A 26,794-nucleotide genomic window follows, 5' to 3' on the forward strand; every position below is an offset into this window, starting at 1 on the left:
TATCTCTACACTGAACTGTTTTAAAAACCTTAAATTCAGAAATGACAGAAAGTCCAAAATACAGCTGCAAGAACATTACAACATTGATCATCCAAATGTTCCCAGTATAAGTTCAAATTGCTCTTAATCATCTAAAGTTGGCTTTAAAAAATTACCTTAAAAACTGATTTATTCAAATGTCTTTCCCTCGACATTGAGATCAGTATTGGACGACTTGCTTCTCTGGATCATCATTAGCACACAAAAAATGTACCAAGGACATACACTTCTCATTGGTAACATCAAACTTTTTGGCCTTCCCCAACCAGTAAGATAACTTTCCTCTCCTAGTTAAGTAGTGCTTGGAAATATTTTTTAAATTCCTGTCACCTTGTAATGCTACTGTTTATTTTTAGTGCTTTGTTAAATTTTTAAGCTGAATTTTAACAAGAGGGGGTATGATGCTGTGGTTAAGGAGCTGGACTAAGAACAGCAAGATTTGCATTCTCATCGCTTTGTAGGCATAGAAACCTAATTAGCATCAGGTTGTGAGACAAACTAACTGAAAAGCAATGTTCTTTTGACCACTTCAATGAAAAACAAAAAATTGTCTAGCTGTGTTCATTTGGAACCTTTTGCGCTTGAAAAGGATAAAAATAAAACTATACGATATAAAATGAAATTTCAGGTATCCGAAGACAAGACTTGTTTAGATTATTAAAAAATCATGTATTGTTATTGTTTATGTTAATGTTCTACATGTTATGCTTTAATTGTTTGAAAGTCTATTTTAGTATATATTTGTACCTATACTAAGAAGGTTGGAAGTTACTCTTTTTCTGTACCTTTTTTCTTATATTCCTTTTCTTTCCCTGTTGCACCTTTAATTCTTCTTTCTTTTTATTTATTTATTTTTAACTTTTATTTTTCCATTGTTGTGTGCTTTATTAATTTTGGAAGTTCAGTAAAGTTATATTTTGTTTAAAAAGAAAAGCTCTTTATTGCATCATTCATTGATAGTTCTCACTACAAAAATTGGAGCAAGGACAGTATGAAAGAAGCAGATCCTCCAATTAACTGAGACAAAGAAAAATTAATCATTTAACTGTTTCCTTGTATTGCTTATATAACTTAAAAATGTGTGGACATTTATCTTAATAAAAATAATTGTAGATGCAATCATAAGCAAAATGCAGCATTAGCCAAATCTTTCAGTATAAACATTTAAATATAAAAAGTAAAGGTAAAGGTTCCCCTCATACATATGTGTTAATTGTTCCCAACTCTAGGGGGGGTGCTCATCTCTGTTTCAAAGCCGAAGAGCCAAGGCTGTCCGAAGACGCCTCCATGGTCATGTGGCCAGCATGACTAAATGCCAAAGGCATGCAGAACACTATTAACTTCCCACCAAGGGTGATCCCTATTTTTCTACTTGCATTTTTTACGTGTTTTCAAACTGCTAGGTTGGCAAAAGCTGGGACAAGTAAGGAGAGTGCTAGGGATTCGAACCGCTGAACTGCCAACCTTTCTGATCGACAAGGTCAGAGTCTTAGCCACTGAGCTCCCTGTCCCTCCTCTCATATAGACTTTTATCTAAAGCAGGGGTGTCAAACTCACATCGTCACATGACGTATCACAACTTTAGTAAAGTAAAGGTAAAGGTTCCCCTCGTACATATGTGCTAGTCATTCCCAACTCTAGGGGGCGGTGTCTTCAAAAATGAAAGTGATGGGTGATTTACATGAAACATTAATAATTTACAATTACGTAATAATTAAAAATTACATAAATATGTAGAAGATGCATCGAAAGATACTGGCTAAACTGACCCTGGTTCTGAAATTTGCTTTTTAATTCATTGGTGCAGGAAAATGCAAGACTGTAATATTGGACTTTAATGATGCTGAATGCTGGGGTGGAGCTGACATCACGCCGATACGACGTACGATCTTGGAGCTCCAAGATCACCATCGATATATCTGCCACTGGACAGTCCTTTTGGACCTAAACCATCCCGTAGAGATGGTGATAGAGAAGGGCACATCCTGGACTGCAAGGAGATCAAAGCCATCAATCCTAAAGGAAGTCATCCTTTGAAAGTCCTTCCCATTCTTTGGAAGGATGGATATGGAAGTTGAAGCTCAAATACTTTAGCTACCAAATGAGAAGAGAGGACTCATTGGGAAAGATCCTACTTTTTTGGGAAAAATTGAGGGCAAAAGGAGGAGATGGCAGAGGATGAGGGTCAGATAGTGTCATTGATATAATGAACATGAATTTGGGCAAAATCTAGGAGATAGGGGATGGGGGGGATTGTGAAGAGTTGGATATGACTTAGCAATGGAACAACAGTCAATGGAATTCAAGGGTGGGGCTAGACACGGAGCATTTGTGGTCACATAACAATTCTAAGCTGAATCCTCTTTTGATTCCAACCCCCAGGCTTTGCCTTTTCTTCTCCTACAGTCTGACTAAGTTTTACTTACCATGGATAAACCTTAATAGTGCATTCAAATCTTAATAGCTGTTCTGATATTTTTCAGAGCTGGAAAACTCAATTCAGAATACAGAATATTGGGAGTCCTCAACAACAGATGATGAATCACTTGGTGACTGTTCAAAATGACAGCAGACAACCCTCCCCCCAAAAGATACTTATAACCTGAAATTATGATACCTGCACGTCCTGGTCACATGATCACATTTTGAATACTTGGCAACCAGCTCACGTTTATGACTATTTGCACCTTCCCACAATCATATGTCCACGCTTTTTTTTAACACCCCCACCCCCTAGTTTTCAGAGTTAATTTCTGGTTTCCCTAAAAAAATGTTGATTGGGTATAATGAGTCTCTTAATAATTCCATTGTTTGCTTAACAACCACTGCAAAAAAAGAGTCATAAAGTTAGGTCTGGTTACATGGTGATCCACTTAATGACCACAATGACTTACGATCATAATTCCTGGCTCAGTTACAGTCATAAATCAAAGACTACATGCACATGCTTTCATAACACAGAAGCGCAGGAGTATTGAGAGGGGAATGAAATCAGCAAAATGGTGAATGGAGTGTCATGATGCCAAAGTTATCGCTTTTGTATGTGCACCAACACAAATTCCAATGGGGTAAGCCTTGTATCTCAGTGCTTTCTCTGCCATCTTTCTTTTGATGATCTTACATGTCCAGGGGCACTGCTACATTAGCATTCATTTTCCGTTTTCAGACCCATGAAGAAAAAGGCAATTAATGTCCCAGTATATGATGTTTCTCCACTTATGTTTGATCACATTTACTTGAGATGCCTGAAGTCTTTTACCATCAAGATAGAAGTGAGTTGAAGCATTAATTTAATTACTGCAAGATTGTGCTGATTAAACCTAAATACCCCCAATGGACAAATCTCCTGGGACCAACCTCATTGAACTGCAATCCAATTAGCTTTAGCCAACTTGCATAAGAAAATATATTGTCTTGATGAGAAAAAAATAGCTCCACATATTCTACTTTCCTCCCTCCTACGGATATTTCTTTCTTTAGAAAAATCCACATATGTGCTCTTGATAATTAGGTAGCATTTGGGACTCCTTAACTATTCCATTCGAGAACAAAAGATACTTGATTGTATATTGCTAAAGATATATTGTTTTAAATATATGCAACAAGAATGTTATTATAACGTAGTGAAGTATTCTCGTGGTGTTCTTTTTCACGGCTTATGTTATTGTTCTAATTACTTTACTCCTGTTCTGTTTACACTCTTCCCATTTCTTCCTTTTTTATTGTTGTACGTCATCAGGGTGAGATAGGTGAGTAAAATAGTTTAAGAAATAAATTAAAACAAATAAAGAAGTTAAATGGTGAGCAGCTATGGTGAATCTTGAATTCTCTTACTTAGAAGACAGCCCACTGCAAATAGGGGCACTGATGTCTATGGAGACACACATAATATTACTTTATAAAAAGAGTGGTAAAAACAGTTCTTTAAACTGTGAATCCTCTCTGCCATTTCTGGAGTGAGTAAATGAGGACATCCTGTGGAATACCAGAGCAATGACAGGGGAGATATTGGAAATAATTTTGCTGGCATCTTGTATGAAAACAGGCAGAGAGTTTACAGTAAGGAGAGATTGGCTCTTCTATTGTAGGAAAAAAATCACAGCAATGACTTTATTGCATTAATTTAGATAAAGAATTCTTCATAATTTAAGTTACATTGTCCTATTGCCTGCCTGTGAAAATATATCTCTTTTGAATTGTATGGTACGACGTTTAGTTTAAAATGTTACATTCAATAGCTAGTTCTTATTTTTGATCAAAACTCAATATCTACAGATTAGATACAATTTATAGTGTGGTGACCAAAACTGGATGCGGTATTCTAGATGTGGTCTTACTAGGGCTTTATAGAGTGGTATTAGTACCCCACTTGATCTTGATTGTATTCCTCTGTTAATGCATTTTAGGATTGCACTGGCTTTTTTTGGCTGCTGCTGCACACTGCTGGCTCATATTTAGCTGGTTGTCCACTAAGACTCCAAGATACCTCTCACAGTCACTGCTATTTAGCTGCTATTTCACCCAGTTTATATGTGTACTTTTGATTTTTCTTACCTAAGTGTAAGACTTTACTTTTTTCTACATTGAATTTCATTTTATTAGATAGAGTCCAGTGTTCAAGTCTGTCAAGATCCGTCTGGATATTGAGTCTATCTTCTAGGGTGTTAGCTATTCCTGCCAGTTTAGTATCATCTGCAGATTTGGTAAATTCCCCTTTTATTTTTGTGAGAATAGGGTGGAATGTGCAGAGTTCACCCACACAGACATGCTTGGATACATTTCTGAGTTTGATGCCTGTAAATAAACTCGTGCCACTGATTTCACTAGGTTTGCTCTAATGATAATCTAGGAATTAATCTGTTATTTTGGAGCCAATGTGGTATAAAGAGAAAGTCATTGGATTAGAAGCAAGAATTTCCAGTTTTAAGTTTACCCTCACTCATGGAAACGTATGGGATGATTTTGGCCCAATCAGCTTAACTAATTCATAGGTTGTTTTTCAAGAGACAGGCAATGCTTCCCTGTCCAAAGTTATGACAGGAGAGCAAAGTGACGTATGTTTTCTGTTCAAATAACATTGCATAAGGATTCAGTTTCTACTTGTTTTTTCCTAGACATAAATTCCAGGCACTAGGTCAAGATTTACATTTTTTCCCTCAGGTTTTACCATGAGTGGATAGGCTTAGCTGGATATTTTTCAGTGTCCTGATAATATTAGAAATGTGAATTCAGTGCTGCTGACTCTTCAGTTTACCTCATAACTTAATGGCTAGGAGACAATGAAGAGTCAAGGCTCAGATCTGTGCCCCCTCTTTACCTAGGAGTTTGCTCATCAGAATCTTTATCATAATAAAAAATAACCAGCGATTGGGGGCTGTGGTGGCTCATGTTGGGCCTGCGTACAGTAGCTTGATTCCTGTGAGCGAATAAACCATGTAGGGACAAGAAAGGAACCTCCCCCAATTGCCTACTGGCATTCAGGTGTCCCGTGGTAAAGGTAACACTGTCCAAAAATATTCCTTTCACAGAGGCAGCCAGCCACATCAGTGATCCCCTGCTAACACATGCCATACACTAAAAAAATGACCTCTCCCCAGGGATTAATCTCTTTTGCCTTTGTTTTTAGGGCACATGAACTCTGATAGGGGGATATAGTCAGCTAGGTTAAGGCTATGATGAACTCTATCATGCTCCCTCTTGTAAATTAATCAACTTTTTGTTAAAGCTATGAAAATCGCTTCATTACGTAATTATGGCTCTGGTGATACTTCTACTGCCAGAAAAGTTCACATGTACAAATGGTCCTTCACTTACTTCTGCTTGAAGTTACAACAGACTCCGTACTTAGGACAAGGGTTTGACGTTCCAAGAATTGGCCCCATTTGTGGTCACATGGTCAGATTTTGGATACTTGGTAACCAGCCCACATTTATGGTCCTTTGCAGCCTACTGCAATTTTTAGTACTTTTTGCCAGACACGTTTACTACAACATTCACTTAATGAGCATGGTATTTATTTAATGACCATGATGCTCACTTCATGACCAATACAAAAAAGTTTTAAAGTTGTTCATGGGCATATGGTGACCTGCTTAATGACTGCCACAATTTATAATCATAATTATGGGCTCAATTATGGTTATAAGTTGAGGACTACTTGTGTACACATGGGACACTTCTACCTTCAAGAGATGTTATCTTATCTGGAATCTATGAATTACTTCTACTAGCAGCTTCATGTTGATATTAAAGGGCAGAGTGGAAAATGATGAGTATAAAGGATATAAAGAAACCAATAAGGTATTGGGAGAAAATTGTAGTGTGCTGGTGAACGATCCATTTGCTTTTTAAAACACACCAATTCCACTGAAGAAATTGTTGTCAGGGTTCTGTACAAAGCAATATACAGTAATCAAATCTTTTGTTTGTGTACGCAGTGAATCATCAGAATTGTTTTGCAACTTTTTGTCTCCATTTTACAGTCAATTCTTATTGTTCTCAGGGAGGAATTGAAAACATTGCTATGGCAGATGAGTCCAGAGCGCTGTGGATGGAATAAATGAGCAGTAATAAGTCTTTTTCTTTTCAAGGGAGCAGTTTGCACCAAAAAGTTGCCATCTCTGGTTATCTGCATCAGCAGCCAGGGGACTGGCAAGAGAGAGATGTTGAATGAGCCTCAGGAGATTTGATAAATGCTCGTTCTGGTGCAATTCATTCTTCTCCAGCTGAAATAATTCCCTCTTAGCATTGACAGCCTCATTATCGTTTCATGGGACGTGTAAAGGGGAAAACATTCCTCTCAACCCCTAGAAAGCAAAAAGATCCCTTGTTCTTCAATGGAAGCTGCAGAATACAGAAAGGGAAGGAAATATGAGACTGAAGGGAGGAAAAGCCTATAGCTAAGATTCTGTGCAGTTCAGAGAACTGCCAAATCCCACTCCTGGCTGACCCCGCCCACACCTCCCCTCCAAGGAGTCCTTACGTGCCCCGTTTTGGATGCAGATAAGTGTAGGGTGTGCGCGGAGGCTCGTGGAGGGGGAAAAACAGAAAATGGGTCCGTTTCCAGCCTCCAGACTGCCTCTTAATAAGTTTAATAATAATAAACCTACCTCCTGAGCCTGGGGAGGCTGTTTTCACCTTCCCAGAGGCTTGAGGAAAGCCTCTGGTGCCCGGGGAGGGCAAAAATCCCCCCTGTCATGGTGCAGCAGGTCGACTAGGCCACACCCACCATACCCCCACCCACTCAGCAACCGGGCAGGGAACCCCTTGCTAAAATTTTTGAAGCCCACACCCTGATGGTGGTGTTGTATGCTTGAGCCACACTTAATATAATAAGAGCCACCATCCCTGCCAGAAGCAAATTCATGACCAGAGCATTAACCTGTAAATCATAGATCCTGGATCTATTTGGATCTTCTGCCTGATGGAGAGATCTCCACATGTAGGAATGCATGTACATATCTAAACCTACACACATACATTTTTTAAAAATCCCTTTTCACTGTTATGGGTGGAATGTTTCTTCCTTGACCTTGTTCCTCTGCCTAGGAGTTTGTGTATTCTGCACAGGATCTTAGCTATTCCTAGCTCTGCATTCTTCTGGACAGACAGCTCTGATGTTGTATGTGAGATTTCTTGGAGCTACTCTCCTACCTTAGGAGTCATAGCTGCAAGTGGTCTACCACCACTGGGACCTCTTTGGCCTTTACTTTCCACATCCTCTCTAATACCTCTTTCAGGCCCACTTCAGTAGCACTAATTTTCAAGGGACCCTGTTATACATATCTGTGATGGTTAATGCTGTATCATTGCTGACATGGTCAAGTAGAAAAACATCTAATGGTCAACAAAGCATGTACTTCTCAATTGTGTGTAAAGAGAGCTCAGTGCATTTGGTGGTTGGACATATAAAGCTACTGGGTGAACCAACTGGGCATTAATTATTGGGTTTTAATACTACCAACTGCCCACAACTTATTGATTCATCTACTATATTCTTTTGTTCTTTTCTCCTTTGTGTGTTTATCTATAGACTGTCCCAGAAGAACTTCTAATTCATGAAGATCAGCACCCTCTGTGACAGTCCACTATAAATATGAACAATTTTCCACATTTGCTTCTTTGAATTCTACTATGCGGGAGAAACAAAATGTATTTGAAGAAGTGGGGCGGCTGTCATTTAAAAGATGTATAGATGTGATCTAGGGAAATTCATCTCCTTCTTTCTCCTACAGAGGCCCCTTCATGTTATCAATATGAATGAAAATAAAAGACATGAACAATATATCTCAGGCACATAAATGTATTTTGCTTTAAACTAGGTCCAACGGAAAGTGTTGTGAATATTTCCTTTCTAATTTTCATTGCATAATCCATCCTATACTGAACAGGACAGTCTAACTAAGGCCAGACAAGATGGTGGAAGAAGCAAAATATTACCAAGTCAAAGTCAATTTCTGATGCTTTCACAGATGTTTTCATGTAACTGTTCTTGGCAACAGTACCAAAGTGGTTTAGTACTGCCTTCTATTGTTTTTGTTCAATTTTCCAGTCTAGCTTACAGCCTATTCACAATCCTAGATAGCCTTCTGCAATATAGCTAAAGTTGACCAGGGACAGTCACCTACCTCAGCTATACATATTCAGTTATACATATTGATAATTGTGGGATTTGCCACTAGTAGAAGGAAAGGATGATGTTAAATACAGTAGGTAAGACAAGAATCAATGGATGGAAATTAATGAAGGAGAGAACCAAACTAGAACTAAAGAGCAATTTCCTGTCAAGGAGAACAATTAATCAATGGAACTGCTTGCTTTCAGAGGTAATGGATGTTCCAAAACTGGAGGTTTTTAAGAGGACTGGATAGCCATTTGTCTGAAATGTATAGGATCTCCTGTTTGAGAAGGAGATTGGACTAGAAGACCTCCAAGGTCCCTTCCAACTCAATTATTGTGTTATTCTGTTAGATCCAATTATTAGCCCCTGTAAAGTTATGTGACATACTGTATATAGTTATTTATGCCAAATGGTAGGAAAGAGATTTTTAATTTAAATTTCCCGTTTTCATGCACTATCTGTAAGATACATATCCTTCATTCTTCGCTCTTAATTTCAGTGATTTTGTAAGAGAGAAATAGGCAATAGCGTGTTAAGTTGCTATGAGAAAAGTTGGATTTGCAAAACCAGTCAGCAATTTAATGTTGTGTTCAGGATTGTAAAAAATTCAGAGAAATCATGCTGGTTCCACTTGCTTTGAGCAACACTAGAACTAATTTGGTGTAAAAGGTTTTGAAGTTTAAATGTGTTCTTGCTGACTGAACTGATTGAACAAGTTCCTTGCTTCATCATAACTTGGTTAAAATACAGTTTGAATATCAACTTCAAAGTAGACCCCACTGTGCGATTTTTATTGAGTCTGTCTTTTGTGCTCAAAGCAAAAAATCCACACTATCCTAATCTTTAATACCAGAAAATGGCTAGTGGCATGCTTGAATTCTCAGTGTTAGTTCTTGTTTTTTAGGATAGCTGTTGGTACCATCCATATTCTGCCCAATGTCATACTCTTTCTTCTTGGCAGGCTGAAGAGAGTAATTTACAAGAGTTGATTTTTAAAGGCTCTGAATTGTATATCATTTACCAGCCTCCAATTTCAATCCTAGAATGGAATTATTTTATCTAATAATAATCTCCCTTGTGAAAGAACTGAGCATCTGAAAGATGGTCAAATTCATTATGATTCACAGATTACCTAAAAATCAATAGTTCCAATATTTATTTAGCTAACATTTGATATGTATAAAAAAAATCAGCTTACCTTTTCCATCTAATACCTTCATATCCTTCAACATATCTCTTGACAATACACAGTTCAGTATCAAAGCATATCTGTTTGAATAGACGATCTCCAAGTTCCCTTCCAACTCTATTATTCTATGTTTTATGCCTTTCTTCCCTCTCCCAGCCATTCTTTCCAGAGGTCTTCAAGGGAATGGAAAGTATGTCTAACAAATTTTACATTGCTTGGTGCTGTTCTTGGGTGGGGTTAGGATAAGGAGAAAACATTACTTTTTACCCAAATCCAGCTCAGTACAACTTAAAGCTGCCTTATTGTGATGAAATGAAGAGGATATGGCAGAAAAACAACACACTCAGCAGCCAATGGGGAAGACCCAGGGGTGGGATTCTTCCGGTTTGTATCGGTTTGGGTGAACTGGTAGTTCCGGTGAGCAGTTGGCCCTGCCCATCTCCCTCTGCTCTTTCCTGTCCTATATTTCCCGGTTTTTTTAGCTCAGCTGATTCGCACAGCACAGTGGATTGCCATGTGTCAGCTGTTTTACTCACCAGTGCTGACATAGGAGGTAAGTTTTTAAGCTTAAAATGGGTGGGTTTTGAACACTGTGCACGTGTGCAAAGCATGTGTGTGCAAAGCACACATGGGCATGCACACGCTCACTGAACCAGTTGTTAAACCGGTTGCATCCCACTACTGGGAAGACCAATTGGGTCAATAGACTGTCATAAATATGTGTTGCAAACCACTACAAGGCTAATGCAAACAGAAGCCTTGAGGTTTGTGTGTGTGTGCACTTTTGAGTTCTTACAAGTGCATGCTCTGCAGGCATGCTACTTTATCTTATGTTGGTGCAAATACATTCTTTGTTAGACTGCAGGATAGTTTGAGCCTCTCTAATATGAGTAATATGCAACAATGAATGTACAGCAATGTGAAATGGAAACCACTGGTGCCTTTTCTTTCATATTTGCTAGGGTAAACATCAAAGTCCCTCTTGCCATATTTTGGCATTTATAATAAAAAGAGGGGGAGGGAGATATGTATAAAAAGGATACAGGGAGAGGCAAGACAAATGTAGACCCGAATATTGGCTCTTAACAGGCTCTGAAATAGAAATATACAGGCAGGGGAATGTCTTGTCCTGTAGAAATAACTTGGTTTATTGGGAAATAAATTGCTTTACAGTGAATGAGTCGAAGAGGATGTCAGAAGGAAGATCCTTAAACCCTTTCCCCCATTCCTAAATGTGTGAATGATGTTTAGCTCACCTTTTTGTGCAATCATTATACTTCTAAACACACAAAACAGCAAAAGGGCTGTAACTCAGGTGTAGGAGTGGGAGTGTTTGGATATCTCTGCCTGAATAATTTATGAGGCTTAGTGTTGTATCTGTGCTGCGCCATGATTGGCTGGGACGCAGCACAGGCTGTGATTGGTTGGTGAATTTGAAGCACAGGCTGTGATTGGTTGGTGAATTTGACAGTTAATGACAGTTGCTGTCAGGAGAGTATAAATACCCTGTCCGTTTGCAGGGAATTGAATCGCTGTCATCTGAAATAAAGATCTTGCTCTCTGTTCCATGGCTCCTGCGTCTTCCCTCACAATACACAAAACTGGCGACGAGGATGGGATCTGCGATTCCGCAGAGCCTGGAACACAAAAAAGAGAATGAGCAAACGTAGGGAAAAAAAAGTTTTATTTTCTTTCCTACATTGAGGGCCTGTCAGGGCCGCCGCTATGGCCAGCAAGCGACATCAGCAGCAGTACCCACCGCCATGGGCCTCCGGTTGTAGCCAACCTCAGTAAGCTCCCAGGCGCGGCCTCCATCTGTCCGAGGGACGGGCTTCCCACGCTTAACCTCGACTGGAGCCGCCGCCACTACTCAGGGATGAGCTATGGACCGCGACGGCTCACCTCGCATGGGGGCCGCTACCTGCCTGCCGTCAGCTGTTCCTATGGCACTCTCTGCATTACATGCTGCCCAAGGAACCAACCGCCTTGTTCGTTCAATCTGCCGCCTCATTTCCAAGCGTGCCTCCAACCGCCGCGTTTTCAAAGATTGAAGCCTGCCGCATCCGCCGTTTCTACAAGTCCGAGAGCCTTCCGTTCCGCATCTACACGCATCTACAGGACTGACCTCTTCATAAGCGCCGGCTCCGCTCGCACAAGCTGCATGGCCACTACACAACTACAAACTAGCTTGGCCACTGCATCTCCACGTTCAACCAACCGCTTCTCCACCCGGCCACTGACTGTCCCGCTTCTCCATCTGGCCGCTGCCTGCCTTCCCAGGAGCCTCCGAAGCTGGTTCTACTCGCTCAGCCTGCCTAAAACAAGCCATTTCTCCGTTCGTTGGCCACTTCCACACAATCGGGCCGCTAGCCTCTCCAACACGGCCGACTCGCTTGGCAACTAGCACACTCGCTATATACACTCACTATACACCCAGCCCACTCGCAGGCCGACCTACTCCTCTACGCACAAGCACCGCCAAACCTACCAGCAACAGCAACGTACAGGCCGTTTGGATTTCCTCCATGTAAACTCTCCAGCCTCCATGATCGGCGCCTTTAGCCAAGCATGCGCAGAACTGGGGGGAAGGAGAGGAGTGTTGTATATGCAAATGGAGTGTTGAATGTGCAAATAACTGGGGGGAAGGAGTGTTGTATAGGCCAGCACGCAAATGGAGTGTTGAATATGCAAATAACTGGGGGGAAGGAGTGTTGTATCTGTGCTGCGCCATGATTGGCTGGGACGCAGCACAGGCTGTGATTGGTTGGTGAATTTGAAGCACAGGCTGTGATTGGTTGGTGAATTTGACAGTTAATGACAGTTGCTGTCGGGAGAGTATAAATACCCTGTCCGTTTGCAGGGAATTGAATCGCTGTCATCTGAAATAAAGATCTTGCTCTCTGTTCCATGGCTCCTGCGTCTTCCCTCACAACACACAAAACAAACACACAAAACAGCAAAGGGGCTGTAACTCAGGTGTAGGAGTGGGAGTGTTTGGATATCTCTGCCTGAATAATTTATGAGGCTTAGCTCTTTCAGAATGGAGAGAGGAGGTAAATGTGTCCAGCAGGCACAACATAGCTAGTGAAATAGGCAAAACATGGGCTGCAAAAATAATATCAAAAGTATGGTATCTGGTACTGACATATATTTTGATGCCTCTACCTCTCCCAAGGTTTCAGACTTTTCAGAGGTAAATAACTGTTTTAGTTTATAATAGTATAGTTTTAAAAATCTCATAGCAAGTTGTCCTGGGTTCTACCTATTGATTATACTCTATCCAATCAAATAAGGAGATAGGGCACAGAAGCTGAGGAAGATTTGAATCAGGTTAAATCTCCATAGGGAAGGTGTAAAGTAGACAACAGTCCCACCCCTGGTAAGATGATCCACTGAAGACCACTATTTCATTTTCTAGGTGGGTTTGCTCTATGGAGTGTTTAGATAGGAATGTGTTCCCAATCGATTACAAATTATCTTCTTGGGGGAAGGGTACATAAAATATGTTTATTGAAGGAAGAATTATGGTTTCCTTTCTGTGCCATCCCTCCATTCCATATAGAGATTCTGGTGCAGAATTGTAGATGTATCTCCATACATGTGAAAATTTGTTAATTGTGATCAAAAGGCTTACAGATTTTTATTGGAGAGAACTTTCAAAATGAGGATGCCCTCAAAACCACCATCACCACCACCACCTCCTCCTCCTCCTCCTCCTCCTCTGCAAAGGGGCAATTCTTTCTAAGAATATGCCTGGGTAACTGAATAATAGAGTTGAAAGGGACATTGGAAGTCTTCTAGTTCAAGAAGCCCCTGCTCAAGCAGGAGACCCATGTAAGATGGAGGTAACAACAAATCAGTCAATGTGGACCATGTTCGATGACAAAGAATACAATCAGTATTACTTATAATACAACAGGAAGAGCAAGCATAGCCAAACATTCCATTCTATTTGTCTTGGTCTGAAGAGAGATCAGTTTCCTCTCCCATTATAATGTTACTTTACTTGGCAATGCAAAGATGGGTGTTGACATTAACAATTATAGCTATGCTGAATGTTCCCTTATCTTGTGTAAATGTAATCATCAGCATGTGTGGGATGTTATTTGTGTCAGAATGTGGAAACAGTGTTAGGATGTTATGCTCCAAGCTCTACTCCTTTTGTGTATGGACCCACATTGAAAAAATGTAGGCCTTGCATTATGATATGCTGATACCACTGTCATCAGTCTGACCCCCCCTCTTTTCACAGTCTTTCAAGATAGTTCACAATTACCAACCTTTATCAAGCTTGGAGAGTGGCCAGGCCGATACCTTTCAGATGCTCCAATACTTGGCAAGAATACAGGAAAGAACTCATTGTCTCCTGCAAACGCCCCTCCCCTTTCACTCCTCTTTTATTTCCTATGGGAGGGGCCATACATTGTCCACCTGTGGCCTTACTTCCAAGTCGATTCTTGTTCCTTAGCTGTTCCCTGGCAACTCTGCACATGCGCACACTGGCAACAGGCTCCAGCTGTTCATCTGCCTCACTGATGTCTGACTCCAAAGGCTGCTGATTATTGTTGCTCTCCAACCTCCTCACTGTCCAAATCTGCTCTGCTGGCTGCTTGGGGGGGGGGGGGGGCACAACACTGTATTTTGAGCTGCCGCTACAACTCTACTTATTATATATCAAATTTATTAGAATGAATAAATGTGATTTTTTGTGTGATCATTGGCACTGGAATGCAGGTTGGATCCAAACAGACTTTCTTGGTTTTGATATATATCTAAAAATGACACACTATTCCAAGATAAGAGGACTGCAACTGTAGAGGAACTAACCATGTAAAAGTACCTTTTCAGATACCATGAAGCCATTCTTTGAAATCTGTTTAAAAAGTACATTCTTCAATTTGCTATATAAGAGTACAGTTAAGGTATAAAAATAGATAGCTAATTGGTCATTTATTGCTTCTGAACAGGAAAACTTTACTCTACTCTGAAGTGTATTACATAAAGTATAAAATTTTGTACTCTTGCAGAAATGGGTATATTATTATTAGTGTGTTTGCAGTTATGTTTGTCGTCTTTTAATTTTTATGAAAGGCTTATTTTAAGTGAAGAACAGCTTGCAAACAATTGTATTATAGAAATTTGATAAGTGGCCTATGATCTTAAGTATGCGGAGGTCATTTCAGAAACTTGAAACTTGGGAGTGGGGATGTGGCAGTGAAGCTCTGGAGAAATATTTCTAAGTCGGTCAGAAATATAGAGAACTTATACAAAATTAAACTTAGTACTGAGGGAAAAAAAGATTAATAGGAGGCCTGGGTGGATCCAAGAAGTAGAAGCAGATGTTGTTGTTGTTGTTGTTGTTGTTGTTGTTGTTGCAGCTACTGCATGTGAAGTCATAGCTGCTGTTTCTTTAGCTGGTGATGACATTTATACAAACTGAGTTCTTCCCAAGAACTTAGGCAATCTTAATGTATCTGTATAAGTATATATGCAGGTCTAAGTGTGTGGCTTTTTGTAATTGACAGATGAATTTTTTTGTCAATGCACAGATTTTTTAAGTGCTGTCCAAGAGTTTTAAAACCACTACAACCATCATGGCCACTTATGCCATAATCTTTCATATCTTGATATTTTGTGACCTTTTCCAATTCTTTGCCTTCTATTTCCTGGTATTGTCACATCAATTATCCATACTTTTTTCTTTATTATTATGGTTTGTTGCACTGTCAGCCAAATATTAAGACTGGATTAGCATTTTTATCTACTTATCAAGACTTTCTCAATGAGAATGATGTTAAAGGTATGTAACTTGTTCCAAATAAAGCTGCCTTTTGCAATTGACTGGTGGTGATTTTGTCAATGCCGATGGTATTGAACTGGTGTTCCAGATGTTTTGAGTTTGCACCCAAGGTACCTATTAGTATTGGTATTATCTTTGCTTTGTTCAAGATTCTTCTTGCAATTTATAGAGCTGGGTATCAAATAAAGTTTAGGCTTAAGGAACACAGTTGCAATACTGTGAATATAGGCAATCGGCATTACCATTATTCCAAAAGAATTTGGGGAAGAAAATTCTTCATTAATTGCTTGTTCATTTAGTCACTTAAAGAATACAATAGACTTAAAAAACACTGTATCTAAGGCAGAAGTAAGATTATGTTTTTCAAATGAACCTGCAAAACAGTGTCCAAAAATATATTTTTCCTCCGAACAAAGTTAATCTGAAGAAATTTAAAATTATTGGCTTTTCAATTCAATTCAATTCAATTTATTACATTTATATGCTGCTCTTTCCCCCCGAAGGGGACTCAGGGCGGCTCACAACTCAAACCAGGGAAGGGGAATACAGGCAAAAATTTAAAAAACAAAGCATAACAATACATAATTTAAAACACACAACAGTCGTACCATTCGAGACGGGGGTAACAGCTCTTTAGCCCCAGGCCTGTCGGAACAGCCAGGTTTTAAGGGCTTTGCGGAAGGCCTGGAGGGTGTTGAGGGTCCGAATCTCCATGGGGAGTTCGTTCCAGAGGGTTGGAGCAGCCACAGAGAAGGCTCTCCTCCGAGTGGTCGCCAGTCAACATTGGCCAGCGGATGGAATTCGGAGGAGGCCTAATCTGTGGGATCTAATCGGTCTAGTGGAGGTAATTGGCAGCAGGCGGTCTCTCAAGTACCCAGGTCCAATACCATGAAGGGCTTTATAAGTGACGACTAGCGCCTTGAAGCGTATCCGGAGACCAATAGGCAGCCAGTGCAGCTCGCAGAGGATAGGTGTTACGTGGGTGAACCGAGGTACACCCACGATCGCTCGCGCGGCTGCATTCTGGACAAGCTGAAGTCTCCGAATACTCTTCAAGGGCTGCCCCATGTAGAGCACATTGCAGTAGTCCAGTCTAGAGGTCACAAGGGCGCGAGTGACTGTTGTGAGGGCCTCCCGGTTCAGGTAGGGATGCAACTGGTGCACCAGGCGAACCTGGGCAAATGCCCCCCTGGTCACAGCCGACAAGTGGTGTTCAAAAGTCAGCTGTGGGTCCAGGAGGACTCCCAAATTGCGAACCCTGTCTGAGGGGCGTACTGTTTGACCCCCCCAGCCTGAGAGATGGAAAACTTGGCCAATTAGTAGGAGGGAAACACACCAGCCACTCGGTCTTATCTGGATTGAGTACAAGCTTGTTAAGCCCCATCCAGTCCCTAACAGCCTCGAGGCACTGGCACATCACGTCAACCGCTTCACTGAGTTGGCACGGGGCAGACAGATAAATCTGCGTATCATCCGCATACTGATGGTATTTTATCCCGTGCCGTCGAATGATCTCACCCAGCGGCTTCATGTAGATATTAAACAGGAGGGGGGACAGGACCGAACCCTGTGGCACCCCATTATTCAGGGGCCTAGGGGTCGATCTCTGCCCTCCGACCAACACCGACTGCGACCTGTCCGAGAGGTAAGAGGAGAACCACCGTAGGACAGTGCCTCCCACCCCCACCTCCCGCAGTCATTGCAGAAGGATACCATGGTCGATGGTATCGAAGGCCGCTGAGAGGTCAAGGAGCACTAGGACGGAGGCATAACCTCCATCCCTGGCTCTCCAGAGATCATCGATCAATGTGACCAAAGCAGTTTCCGTGCTGTAGCCAGGCCTAAATCCCGACTGGAAGGGATCTAGATAATCAGTTTCCTCCAAGGACCACCGGAGCTGAAAGGCTACCACTTTCTCAACAACCTTCCCCACAAAGGGGAGGTTGGAGACTGGACGATAGTTGTTTAAAACGGCTGGATCCAAAGATGGCTTCTTCAGAAGGGGTCTCACCACCGCTGCCTTTAGAGCGGGGGGAAAGAACCCCTCCCAAAGGAGTGGGAGTGACAAATCACAATCAAAATGGCAGATTTGTAGCAACATTAAGATAACCGACAGTTTCATGGGATATCTTTTTTATTGTTGTAGTACCGAGCTAACCTTGGTTGACCTCAATAAATGAAAAAGGTTGGACTTGGATAGAAGTGGAAGTTGTAGAAGGTAAGAGAAAAATCATTGCTTGTTTTCCTGCTATGAAACTGCACTGATATGTCCCAAAGCCATGAAAAATGAAGCTTAATTTGGAAAAAGTTGCTTACACTGGGAAGGGCCCAATGAAACATCACATGCACACAGCTTATCTTAAAAAACAAACAAACACCTATAAGCAGAGAGAAACGGAATAAATAAAATTCAAGATGATTGGGCTATTTCTACAGGAAACAGAAGTCTCTATGGAAGGGAAGCTTTTTAACACTGTCACTTCCCTAACGTTTCCTCACAAGGGTTTTTGGTATCTGCCTTTCCTTCTGATAATGTCCATTGAACAGTAAAAGAGATACTGTTTCATGTGGAGCCTTTCAGATGGAAATGCTGCCAGCTGGGAACTGCCTGGCACAAAGGCTTTATCATGCCTAATCCTAATCAGTGGGATTAGCCGTTGCTGGACAGACATAAGTAATAGTGTTCAAGATATACAAATGTGTCCATATTCAGCTCTGTTTACATGAATGGTAAACTTGTAAAGAAAAAAAAGTTTTTCCCCCTCAACTAAAATGAGAAAAAGAAGTTTTATAGTAAACCTGTGAGATGTCCAAATAAATTTAAATGCTCTATGAAAATAGGCAGGGTTCATTTCAAGTCACATTTGTGTATTTTAATGGCTAATTTAATAGCTATTTTAATGGCCTACTTTTTCTAATGAAATCATTTACCAATCAAAATATGATAAAGCAAAATGCAGATCTTTGCTCTTTTATTAGGTATAATTTCATTAGATATACAGTATATATATATATATATATATATATATATATATATATATATATATATGTGTGTGTGTGTGTGTGTGTGTGTGTGTGTGTGTGTGTGTGTGTGTGTGTGTGTGTTGTATTTGTGCTGATAAATAAATAAAGGGAGACTAGTATAGATCTATTTCGAGCTATTTAGCTCTCATCAGCTAGCCATACCCTTACAGTAATACTTAATATTGGGTTTCTGTCGTGATGGACTCTTGTGACGAGCCGAAGGACAGAGAATGGAAGTAGTGATCTTCCTCCCATATTTGGGCATACCGGGGGTTGTAACTCTAATAGATAGAGAGATAGAGAGATAGATAGATAGATAGATAGATAGATAGATAGATAGATAGATAGATAGATAGATAGATTTTTTTTTTAGATTTTATTTGTGATTTATAGGCCGCCCTTTTCCCTGAGGGGACTCAGGGCGGCTTACAATTCATGGGAGGGGGAGTGCAAGACAAAACATAAGACAATAGATAGATAGATAGATAGATAGATAGATAGATAGATAGATAGATAGATAGATAGATAGATAGATACATATATACATACATATACATACATACATACATACATACATACATACATACATACGGTTCAAATCCCATTAAGGGTATGGCTAGCTGATGAGAGCTAAATAGCTTGAAATAGATCTATACTAGTCTCCCTTTATTTATTTATCAGCACAAATACAACAAAATGTAACAAAAAGGCAACAGTAAAAATATTGGGTTTCTGCCTGTATGGTCTCTTGTGACGAGCCGAAGGACAGAGAATGGAAGTAGTGACCTTCCTCCCATATTTGGGCATACTGGGGGTTGTAAAATCTAGAAAGAGAGCAGAGAAGACAAATTAAGACAATTAAGAGGGCTGGAGGTTAAAACTATGAAGAATGGTTGCACCAATTGGGTTATGTCTAGTCCACTGAAAAGAAGGACTAGGGATGACATGGTAGCAGTATTCCAATATTTGAGGAGCTGCCACAAAGAAGAGGGGTCAACTTATTTTCCAAAACACCAGAAAGCAGGACAAGAAGCAATGGATGGAAACTAACCAAGGAGAGAAGCAACCTAGAACGAAGGAGACATTTCCTGAACAATGAAAGCAATCAACCCATAAAATGAATTGCCTTTAGAAGTTGTGGGTGTTCCATCATTGGAGGCTTTTAAGAAGAGGCTGTACATCTATTTGTCTGAAATAGCACAGGGTGTCCTGCTTGAACAGGGGATTGAACTAGAAGACCTCCAAGATCCCTTCCAACTCTGATGAAGATGATTATTTCTGCAGGAACTGCTGCTTTGTAGAGGATCTGTTTTTTTGTTTTGTTTTGGCTTCCTTAAGTAGCTTTCAGGATTAAGGACTTCACATTTCAACTGTGAAGTTTGCTGATCTTCTAAGGCCCTATGATTAGGAGGCAGCAGGGCCGGATTTTCCTATAGGCTAACTAGGCTTCAGCCTAGGGCCTCAAGATCAAGAGGGGCTTACATTCAAATTGTTAGCAAAATTAAAATTACACTATTCTAAAAACAGTGAACACTAAAACACTGAACCAAAAATAAGGAGAAATATGACTAATAAACAAACATAAAAATGTATTGGTTAAGATCGTTCCAGCGCCGCGGCAATTGGGGAGCCCGCCCACGTTCCTGGCACCGGCGTTCGGGCGAGAGGCATGGCCGCTCCCAGTAGCTGCCCCGTTGACACGGAGCCCACCAGCGGCCAGGCAGGTGAGGGTGAGGGGGCTGAGCCGGGCAGTTGAGCACAGCAGGGGAGGCGGCTGGCCTCACTGCCTTTGCCACAGAGCAGAGCCGCCCTCTGTCGGGAGGCCAGCTATATATATTGATATATATTGATATATATCACAGTAATGATGTATTTTATTGTCTCTCATGTAATTTACAAACTTAAAAATGGGAGGTGAAAGGGCCTCATAAGTGAAATAGCCTAGGGCCTCTTTTCATCTAAATCTGGCCCTGGGAGGCAGCTATCCCCTGGTTATTTCACAGTTTCTGGAGGTAAAATGGAGGAAAGATCACCAGTATTGTGTTAAGCAGCAAAGTATTTCAGGCAAGCCCTGGTTTCTTCTTGTTCCTCCAATTCTTCTTGTGCCCTAATAAGCACTGGGCTGGATCTGGCCTTTTATTCTTTTATGATTTTGCACTATATTGCTGATGAGAATTATAAGAATCAAAATCCTCCATATCAGCTCTTGCATTTCATTCTACACTATCTAATAGAGGAGCCAAGGAAAACCTACGGATGTGGATGTTCAGATATGTGTGAATGTGTGTGTGTACTTGTACACATCTATGTGCAATCTATAAAAATAGAAAAAGTCCCAAGTTTCAATGGATAAGCCACTGTCTTTCATTTTATGCTGTTCTGCTTGTTCCATACAACTGAACAACTTTTACATTTGAAAAAGCTACTCAACAGTATATAAAACAATTCAAATTTGTTATAACTTTTTTCCAACTAATCCTGAATGTGGGCCTCCAATAATACATTGTATTGGACTTTTGGTTTCAGATACAACAATATCTCAGATAAGTGTTCCTTTTTCTGAAAAGAAAAGATACTTTCTGTTTTTATATGGTAAAATTATTCTTTTCAGTTTTAAACTAGAAACAGTTATTCACTTTAAAATGTTAACATGAGTATGCAGTGACGTGCAGTCAGGGGAGGCAGGGGAGGCAGGGGCTCACCACTGTCATCATGAAAAGAAAAGAAAAGAAAAGGAAAAGGAAAAAGGCTGAGGTAGTTGCTGCCACAGTCACAGTGGATGACTCTGCTTAGTGATTAACTGTTTAAAAAAGCCTCTTAAAAAGTGCCCTCTACAGGAGGAGGTGGGAGAACCACATGCCTCATTTAGTCTATCTTTATGATCACTCGAGCAGAGTTAAAAGCTGAAAAATTCCTTATGGCGTCCCGCCTCTATGTCGGACACAGCGGCAGGGCTTTTGGACGTCCCGGCGCTGTGTCCGCCATAGAGGCGGGGCGCCTCTATGTTGGACACAACGGCAGGGCTTGCCTCACCAGCCATAAACCTCACCGCACATCACTGTGAGTATGTACCATACATGACTTCTGCTCTGCTCTGGTCACTCTAATATGGCATGTTACAATTTAACTTGTGTTTGCTCATTAAAAAATGATAAGATGATGAATAGCCATAATTTTTTTAAAAAGGGACTTGCTTCTTTCTTTTCACTTTCTTGCCTAATCTAACCTGACTTGGCTCAGGGGAACAAAGATATAAAAATAGAAATAAATTAATAAAATATTTAAAATGTTAGCTCATACAAGTAATTAGCAAAATCTATTTCTGGAAAGTTCTACAATAGTGCAATATGCAACATCAGCAGGATTTGTCTTTATATGCAGAGACATGATCAAGTCAATAACGCGAGATTTGTTTTAAGATAGGATTATACTTTCTTCTCTTTCAAATATAATTTAAGAAAATGGTTTTAAGTATTCCAACAACAAAGAGTATTTCTATAGACAGAATAATAAAACCCTCATAGGATTTGATCAGACATCTAAGGCTTTCAGCTGCTTTCCATAGTCCATTATAATAAATAGTTAAGCCTCCATAGTTCATTTCACTTCATCTGACATTTAAATATTTGTTTAAACTCCCAATTTAAGCTTCTTGAGATTTCGTTTGATCCAATTTTTATATGACAAAGTCTAATTTCACAGACTTGCACGTTCAAGATTCTCCCACACGATGGCACAAAAGTCAAATGAGTACAATTCAAGGTGTGGTTGTTCAGCTGGAAAAGTGAAAAAATTTGATAAAACCACTGTGGAGTGACTTGCACATCTACACACAAATATACAGAAGTTTCATGCATTTTACTCAAGACCGTAGAAAGGTCAGAGGAGGCATGCAAGAAAAATGCAATGCAAGACACACCACAAGGAGCTGATGTGAAATTGGACAGGTGGCCAAGGATAGAAGGCTTTCAAAAGCATACAAAATTTGTATGGATTTCTCTAATGTATCATTGAGAAGACCAAGGAGCCATTTAGAATCCAAACCATTTGTAATGAAAACCCAAGAAAAGCTTTGCAAGCATAAGGCCTAGAAACTTCCTTTTCTTTTAAAAAGTGATTTGTTCTCATGACAGCTATGGTGTAGCTTTGAAATGCTTTAGATCAGGGGTGTCAAACTTGTGGCCTGTGGGCCGGATGCAACACGCACACTCTCGTTACTTGTCCCAGCTTTTGCCAACCTAGCAGTTCGAAAGCACGTAAAAAATGCAAGTAGAAAAATAAGGACCACCTTTGGTGGGAAGTTAACAGTGTTCCACGTGTCTTTGGCATTTAGTCATGCCGGCCACATGACCACGGAGGTGTCTTCGGACAGCCCTGCCTCTTCAGCTTTGAAACGGAGATGAGCACCGCCCCCTAGAGTTGGGAACAACTAACACATATGTTCAAGGGGAACCTTTACATTTACCTATTTGAGAAAGACCATAGAGACCAATCCTGTCTTTTTGCTGTAGCCCATGAAAGTGTTTTTGATGGTGAGGGCTTCACTTATTTCTTGGATGCGAGCCAAGGTCTACAATGGGCAGGGAAAATGATGTTACTTCCATGGCTAAGGCTGCTTTTCATGACCCCAGAGAAGTTTTGGTGGGTCCTTGACCAGAAAGCCAACTACCACCACATCCACACACTTGCGTCTATAGGAATTTTTCCTATTCTTGAAATGTCTTATTAAATGCCCCAAATGAAAGAAAGCATATGTTTACAATATTTTCAGCTGCAGGCAGACATGCTGTTGTTTACTTGAGCATTTTAATTTGTGGCAAACTTTTTAACTGTTAGGACTTTGGATTATTTCCAGAAATATTCAAAGCCACTGTCGAGTATTATAGCAAAGATCAACACAAAGAGTTTCTTAGCTCACCTGTCATGATGTTAAGACAAATGACTAAAATGACTAAAATATTATAGTTATTATCTTTTGCACTGAAGTAGCAGGGTTTCTTTCTCAGAATTCCTTGTCTTAGTGTTGAGTCAATTTTCTCTAGCAAAATTGATGAGAAAGGATCCCCCCACCAACAATTGACCTTCAGTGATGGCTCTTGAGACTTTTTTTTCTTGAGAAATGTTCAGTAATGAATGCCTAAAAGAGCATATTTCAATCAGCCTGTTTGTTGAGATCTACAAGACCTTTTTAATTTTGCTGGAGACAGTGGGACATGGGGCAGTGGAGGAAAAGATTTCTTGGACAATGGGCCACAGGACCCACTCTTGGAATACTTTGCCTAAGAAAGCTTGCTGCATTGGATAGAAGGACATATGTTAGAATATTTTCACCTCTAGGCAAGTATGCTCTTGTATACTCAAGCATTTTAATCTGTGGCTGACTTTCTAATTGTTAAGGAAGTTATTGACTCTTTTGTGATGCAATTGCTTGTATATTACCCTGAAATCCCAGCATAATCAAGGGCAACATAGAAATGTTTTCAGAAATTAAATTAACTTCTTGTAGAAAGGAATCTAAAAGAAAAAGCAATTCAGTCAGCTTTCTTTAGTTTGCTCAATTTCTCTTTGTTACAGTAACCTTGTAAAAATGTATAGCTTTAAAGAAATGTTCAGGCACAACGAGCAAATCTGAAGTGTATCATGCAAAAATAGATGATCTGTAGCTCTAAATATGTATTTGGTTCCCATATTCTTTTGTTACTCCAGACCCCTCCAATTCTAGCTGCTGCCATTTGAATTAAAAGAAAAATCTATGAACACCCTCTGAAAACCCCTAATTTTAATGTAGTTTTGGGAAAAATACAATTAAAACCCACACAATTCCCCAAATTAAAATAAATAAATAAAAACATATTGGCTCTACCTGTGCATGTGAAATGGCCAACCTAGTTTTCCTATCCAAATCGACCTTGTCTCATAACCCAGATCTCCAGAGCAGCTCCTGCCACCATCTTGGCAAACCTTGGATAATTGAGAAGGGGAATAGCTCATTTTCATCTTACCATTCCTACCTTGTGGCAATGGGAACTTATGGAGAAGTGACACAAATGAACAATACTACAGTTGTAGAGCAGTTTCATCGGGATTTCTATTTGTAGCTCAGTTTTGCATTTCTGAAATGCTTAGACAGTTAACAGAAGAATGATGGCATTCAGTAATGCAGGAGAGCCTTCCCTTCTTACCAACTGACATATCCTTTTCTTAAAAGAAGACTCTATGGAAAGGATTATAGATCATCTAGAGGCAAGAGCCTCTTAAGGAAACAAGACCTTTTGCTGTTTGCTCCTTCTCTTGCAGCACACACTTGCCCATTGTGTTTGTGGTTCTGCACTAATCAGCCAGGCTGATGATTTTTGTCTCTTCTGTGGCCCATGCTATAGTAACATCTCCCAAGCTGTGAGGCAGAGGGGATTTCCATTGGCAAAATATCTTACCTTGCCTTATCCCAGCTCCTTGGGTTCTTATATCTAAAAGTCAGGTCTTTACAATATTTCAATATAAATAGAATAAATGAATAAGATCTTATAATGCTAAATTAAAAGAGCATCTCCACTTCCTTGAAGTCAAAGTGTTCTGGCACCTAGTCATAATTTTATCATGCTTTGTCCTGCATTCCACACATACACACACACAGGGAGAGGAACAGCTGTAAGGAGTTTTATCTAGGATTTGTCGAACACCGAAGGCAGGAGGCAAAGCATGTTTACAAACACACACACAGAGCCACAAAGTCCCAGTCCCTAGAGAGTTTGCCTGTAAAGTTGATCCAAACAGTCAGGGACCAAAGCAGAGGAGCAGAAGAACAGTCAGGTTATAGGATAATCCAGAAGTCCGAAAATTCGGACAGGAGATTGTCAGTCCCTCTTCCAGAGAGCAGGATTTTCACAGGCAGCAGGTTCAGAAGGCAAACATACAGAGTTCCAGCAAGCAAAGCAATTATTTTCAACTGAGAACTGCAGGGCAGTGATGAATTTTAAATTGAGTCTGTGTCAAAAGCAACTCAAGGGTTGGAATGCCCTTGCTGTGCAAAGGAGTTATAGTTTTCCTATGTGTTCTAGGACTGGAAGCAGTCTTGGATCCAGCTCTTCTTCTGTTATCTCCAGCTGACTCAAATGTTCCTCAGCCACATCAGAGCTTCAGGTGCCTGACTGCCAAACTCCACTTGAGGCTGGTATTTGTATGGAGCCCCCCCTGAGTGGCTTCCTGTTGTATAGTAAAAGTTAGTCCTCGCTGTACGAATGACAGCTCGGCAGCAGCCAGGCGCGTCTTAGCCAATCAGACGCGCCTGTCAGTTGCCGGGCTGTCAGGCGCGCGAGTCTGTGGAACTATAAAAGGCAGACTCGTTCAAACTGTCAGTTGTTCAGCACCAGAGCAGACGAACACTCCAGTCCAGCTGGAGCTGCTTCTCTGCCTCTCTCTCTACACAGATCATCCTTCTGTTGCTACATTGTATAACCAGCACCCTGCCTGGTTGTTTTCTGTTACTGTTACAAGTTGTGTTAAAATAAATTGGTTACAGAGTTACCGACACGAGCCTCTGTCTCATTCCTGAAGATATAATACTGGCGACGAGGACTGGGGACCTGTAACCAGAAGAAAAAGGAACCAACTGCCACTTCTAGTCACATCGTCTACACTCCAACCAACTGCTATGGCCGGAATGCCAATGTTTGCCCCTTTTGGGGTTGGAGGTGAAACCTGGGAGCATTTCTTGAACGGTTTGAATGCTTTTTAATCGCTAACAACCGTCAAGGTCAGTCTCAAGCGAGGAAATGTGGGTTCTTCCTTACGGCTTGTGGCCCAGAATGTTTGCCACCGCAAGGTCCTTTGCTGCCCCTAGAGTGGTGTACGTCCTCACCTGGCAAGAACTATAGACGGATTGCAGGCATACTACGCACCTACTCCATCTCAAATAGCCAGACGCTTCGCTTACCGCAGGCGAGTCCAAAAGCCTGCAGAAACGGTAAATCAATTTTTGCAAGCCTTGAGAGTTGCTGCAGCGCAATGTGAGTTCCAGATCTTGAGGCAAATCTCGCAGAACAATTCGTCTGTGGCCTAAAGGATATTTTTCTCAGGCGTAGACTTTTGGGCAAGCCTAAGGTCACATTAGCTTATGCCATAG

Source organism: Thamnophis elegans, chromosome 1, assembly GCF_009769535.1.
Source record: "Thamnophis elegans isolate rThaEle1 chromosome 1, rThaEle1.pri, whole genome shotgun sequence".
In the NCBI taxonomy this organism is placed as follows: domain Eukaryota; kingdom Metazoa; phylum Chordata; class Lepidosauria; order Squamata; family Colubridae; genus Thamnophis; species Thamnophis elegans.